Genomic DNA, 6,000 nt, shown 5'->3' with positions numbered 1-6,000 from the left:
CAGACAGACAGCGCACACGGACAGACAGCGCACACGGACAGACAGACAGCGCACACGGACAGACAGACAGCGCACACGGACAGACAGCGCACACGGACAGACAGACAGCGCACACGGACAGACAGACAGCGCACACGGATAGACAGCGCACACGGACAGACAGACAGCGCACACGGACATACAGCGCACACGGACAGACAGCAGACACAGACAGACAGCGCACACGGACAGACAGACAGCGGACACGGACAGACAGACAGCGCACACGGACAGACAGACAGCGCACACAGACAGACAGAGCGCACACGGACAGACAGACAGCGCACACGGACAGACAGCGGACACGGACAGACAGACAGCGCACACGGACAGACAGACAGCGCACACGGACAGACAGCAGACACGGACAGACAGACAGCGCACACGGACAGACAGACAGCGCACACGGACAGACAGACAGCGCACACGGACAGACAGCGCACACGGACAGACAGACAGCGCACACGGACAGACAGACAGCGCACACGGACAGACAGCGCACACGGACAGACAGACAGCGCACACGGACAGACAGACAGCGCACACGGACAGACAGCGCACACGGACAGACAGACAGCGCACACGGACAGACAGCGGACACGGCCCCGCAGCGGGCCGGCTGCAGCAGCGCGGCGAGCGCCCTCTGGCGGCCGCAGCGCGGCTCTCCCCGCCCGGGCAGCGTCGGGAGAGGGCGCGGGGGGAGAGCGGAGCCCAACAGCGCTCCGGGCTGCTCCAGCCTCTCCTTGACATTTCACCCTTTCTTTGCCATTTCACCCTTTCTTTGCCATTTCACCCTTTCTTTGCCGTTTCACCCTTTCTTTCGTTAAAACGCGAGCTTTGCACACACTCTGAAATGGCTCCAAATTGTAAAACAACCCTTTCATTTTCATACCTCTGCAGGACTGCAGGATGTATTGAGGAAGCCGAATTAAGGCAAACAGTGCTCCTCTCGATCACTTAAAGTTTGGGCTTTTGAATTTCAAGTCTGCGACTGAAATGGGCTCTATAAAAGCTGGGTACTTATGACGTCATTTAAATGTCACTGAATGTAGCAGAGGTTAAGCAAGCAAAGTCCAGACACAGGCAGTGATGACTGTGACATGAAATGAGAAAGCTAAAAAAACCCAGAGGAAATAATAAACCGTGTATTTATCACAGGCAGCAGCATAAGAGGGATCTGAAGAGGAGAGTTTGGTTTGTCTGATAGAGCTTTATCTGAAATTAAAATATATTTAACTCTTTATAAAAGGGAACTGACAGCGTTTCTGCCTGTAAGGGGAGATTTCAGAAACTTATAGATCATGTTTATGAAACAGAAAGTGTGGGCAAAATCTTTGCTAAATCAGAAGCCCTGTTCCATAAAGTCTCTAATTTAAAGAGATGGGTGCTATATTGCTGTAAAACAAGAGGTATTTACAAGGTGAGAACTCTGATACTTTGCATTGTTGCCTATAATTCAAATGCGAAATATTTTAAAGTACATCTTAAGGTTTGTCAAGTTTTTTCTGAACATCAAGCCCTGTTTCGTGCTGCCTATTCGAATACCTTTATAGGTTTTGTAGAGATCCAGAAATTTAAAAACAACAAAAGCCTTGTCCCTTAACTTTACTTAGATCCTGATTCTATATATGAATACATGCAGAGATGAAAAATTTCATTTCAGAACTGTGAATATTCATGTGTGTGTGTCTCCCACAGCAAGTGCATTTAGAAAGAAAGTTCTAAAAAATTGAAAGACACATTAAAACCCAAGCAGAACCATTTCGTAGTTGTTGCTTATACCTAGTGAGGTTAAAAGTTAATGCACAGCTACGGACCTTTCCTACTGGAAGCACAGCTCTTCTGATCAGAACTCCTTCATACAGAAATGCAGGATGTGTGTGGCAGAAATGCTGAATTCTCTTAAATTCAGTCATTTCCCTTTTCAGTACCTGCTTCATTCTCCCCTCTTTCAACTGAACACATAACTGGTGTTAGACCACAATCACTGTCCCCCAAAGAAATAATTCCAGTATTGACATTTACAACTCTATATAAATATACCCCAATAAAGGCATTTGGGTGAAGTGTGGCAGGTAAATAAAGATGATGACATAATGGTGCACACACTATTTAAAGCAAACAGGGAGGAAAAAACGCTGCATGCTGGCTCTCAATAAGATTAAACATCCTTCTCTTAAAGAAGGAAGTGAACCAGAACTGATCGGAGCTGGAGTCAGTGGAGTTTGGGAGAACTGCATGACTGTGAGGAGGGTCATTCCAGTTCTTTTGGAAATCGATTACATTCCCCAGCTACCTACTGTTATATTGCACCAGGATATTATTGTACAGTCTTGCTACAGAGCCCTCCATTATAGAGCAGCTCTATTGGCATTTCAATGCTCAATGAAGGCTAGAATTGCCACAGAGGTTTCAATTAAAGAAAATTCAAAACGAAAATGGAGAAGGAAGAAAGAAGAAAAAAGGCTGGGTTGAAAGTTTCCAGCAAAGGTATTTATGGCTGTCTGTCACCTTCACTTTTTTCTGCCTGTCTCCTGAAGGGAAGTCTAAAACATCCACTTAAACTGACGTGTTTTGCAGAATTTTTGGGAGGAACCCTAATGGCATCATTCCAGTGGTGTAGCAATAAATAAAAAAATAGATATCCTTACCCATTTGGTATAAACTCAGCACTGCCCAAGTTAGAAGGGGGTAAACTACATTTACCTGTATTCCCCCTTAGCTGCATCACTGCAGGATGCTACTAGGACATATCAAAAGTAGTTATTCCATCCATAGCAGGCTGTAATCACTATTTTTCCTAACTCCTAGTCTGGTTCAAACACACCGTGGTACCCACCACAACTACACAGGACTCCATATATCCTTTTCTAAACTGAACAGCCCAGCAGAACGGGTGTTTACTGCTTACTTTGTACACATCAACATATAAAACCAGAGCACTCCCTGGACTGGCAGAGAACACAACTGCTTGAAAAATATGGCTTAAGTTTGCATCTACTAAGGTTTGATATTTTTAATGTTTTATCTTTTGTATTTATGGTCTGAACAAATTGGGTTAATTACTTTATTGGCTGTACCAGACCCTATATTTGAGTTCAAGATTAACATTTCTGCCAGTTTCCAAGGTGATGGCCATTTAATTATTGTTTATGTAGAAATGATTAAATGCCAAAAAAATCCTAGCTAAAACTTGAAAACAAGGAGGGTCTGTAAAAAAGCTAAACAAAAACCTAAAGAATTCAGGCAAATATGTGAGATCCTGTCTATAAGGGGGTTTAATTCCCTTAAACAATTTGATGTCAAGAACACCTTGCTGTTTACAAGGAATTTACAAATCTTTAATTGCACTTTCACCATTCAGTTACATTCTTTAAAACTTTCCACAAGACCGGTCCAGAGTGAGAGGCTGTTGTGGAGGGCAGCAGCCATAGCTGAGAGAGTTCTTTTCATGCACAGGTCCCTCTTTAATCCTTATTTTTACATCTTGATTGCATTTCACAATAGCAACCAGGCACGCCAGGCAGTGTTTTTAGGGCAATTACTACAATTCTTGGGTGGTCACTCTGCATTAGATTTCATGCCTTATAAAACAACATGAGGTGTGCCATAATGACTCAGAAATATACAGCCTTTCATGTCCTATTGCTTAATTAAGGAGGGTGTTTTGCAGGACAGATATTATTGCTAGTCTGTGGTTTTTAATTTTACTACACAGTAAAAGCAGCCTAATTCATACCAGGAATGGGAAAACCTGCAAATTAGTGCATTTTCTGAATTAGGAAATAAGTGAATAAAACTGCAGAAAGAAAATCTAAATGTGAACATGGCAATATTAAAGCAAATGTGCTCATTTATCCTGGGAAATATAGCTGAGTCTCATTCTGTTGATATTTAATAGCCTAACACCTCAGATTTTTTTAAATATAATGAGTCTTCAGACCCCAGACCTACAAAGAGCTCCCTGTGTGTGAACTCCTGCACAAACATGGATTTCAGCAAGGCCTCCCAGGAGAGCTGTCTGAGCATCACTTGTGGCCGTACGGAGAACAGGGTAACAAGATACTGGAAGGACTTGTTGAGACAGCAGGCTTTTGTGGCAATTATCATTTCTGTGAGGTGGTGAAATAAAAGCCAGTGATCTTCCAGTCACTTCTACATTAGCATAAGTACTGTAACTTTTAAAGCCATGCTTAATTTTTTGAGAGCCACTGATAAGCAGATAAGTCGCAAAAGTTGACCTACTTGAATAAATATCTATAATCTGACCAACAGTGTGCTGCAATCTCTATTTCCCTCTCCCTTCTTTATAAGCCCACTGGCTCTTTTATGCTGGCAATCTAAAATGACCAAATGCACAGACAATACATGGAGTAAGTGCACTCACTTGCTCACCTCCCTTTCTCCCTGTGCTAGAAATTAGCAAAAATGTTGATCCCAGCATTTACCCCAAATTATTTTGGCTCCAACAATTTTCCAGATGTAGGCAATGAAAAGTACAATTTATAACAAATGCCAGTGGTGTTGATGCTTTCAGGGTTCAAAGCCTGGTGTTTGAAGGCAGAGGGGCAGCACATAAGGACTACAAGATTCTCCAGCTAAACCCAAACATTGTTTTTAACCCACTGGCCCTTGCTGAAGGCAAGTTTGCTCTATCATTCTCTACTGGCCATGTCTGGGCAGCTCTGCCTGCCTCATTCCTTATATAAATATACCCTAGCCCACAGTACTTTTATGAGCTGGAGAAGATGAGCAGCAACCACCTATTCAAGCGTTGATCAAGTTGGCCAAAAGAGATTATTAACCAAATTGGCCAGATGAGATTATTGGCCAAGTTGACTAAAACACCTTTCAAACAAGGCTCTGCACAGCTTTGTTGACTCATTCCAGGAGCATGTTCCAAGAGCTCAGCCAGAATTGTCATTTTCATCCTGCCTTCAAAGAGTTTTAGCTCACCAAACACTGCCTGCACCAAGCTGGCAATCATTAACACTGAATTATAGTCCCTAGTCTTGTGGGAGCACACTCAGTCAGCAAAGAACTAATTGCCTATCTACTGGATAAGTTCATGGGGTCATCACTACAGCTTCAGACAGAAGTCCTAAACCATCCATAACTGCCTGGTTCATGGTTTGCTGCTTTTTTCCAACAAATTGTGCTGGTATCACTCTAACCTGCAACGGCAACTTCTGGGCATGAAAGTGTTATCTCATGGAAAATAAGGGAATTTTTCACCTCTCTGGGAGACAGATTTCAGCCTAGGTTCCTGAAGAAGTGGGTGATGTCCCTTCCAAAAGTAAAGATTATACTACTGCCAAAGGAATTATTCAGGGCTCTTCAGTCTGAGACCTGACTACCTGGAACCGTGAGCCTCAAAATAACTGAATACTTTTGAAAATAACTTTGGGTTCTTGATCCACAGCAGCCATTATCTTAACAGCCTCTCTGCAGTGCAGCATGAGGAAATATTTCCTTACATTGATTTAAAATTTATATGCAACCTACTTCAATGAAATACACTTATTTTTCTCTTCCCCTTAGGAAAAGAGTAGGGGTAAAAAATAAAATAGCTGCTCCAGTTTTATTTATGCTCTCTGTAATCATAAATATCTGCATTCAGTCTCTATTTACCTGCAAAACAATACTGCAATCTTTCATGCCAGGCCCACTTCTGCTGTTGCTGGAGTCAGTGGTCAAAATTCACATGGATCTCACAGGGAACCAGAGTAGGCTTTGTGTATAAGCTGTCCTTCTATATCTCACCATCTGCACTGAAGTAAATAAAGAATGCCATATTAACATCGCTGGAAACAGAAGAAGAGAAGGATATACCAGCATTTGCTAAATATAAAGTGATAAACAGTTTTAAAAGGCGCTACAAATAATGGACTGCTTAAAAAAAAAAGTTACAGCTGCACTATATGTGGCTTTCTTAAACAGGTCCATGTTGAGACTCTTCTT

The sequence above is a fragment of the Poecile atricapillus genome, chromosome 3, assembly GCF_030490865.1.
Source record: "Poecile atricapillus isolate bPoeAtr1 chromosome 3, bPoeAtr1.hap1, whole genome shotgun sequence".
Lineage (NCBI taxonomy): Eukaryota > Metazoa > Chordata > Aves > Passeriformes > Paridae > Poecile > Poecile atricapillus.
The sequence above is the reverse complement of the archived record's forward strand: the minus strand, read 5'-3'. Positions refer to the sequence as shown.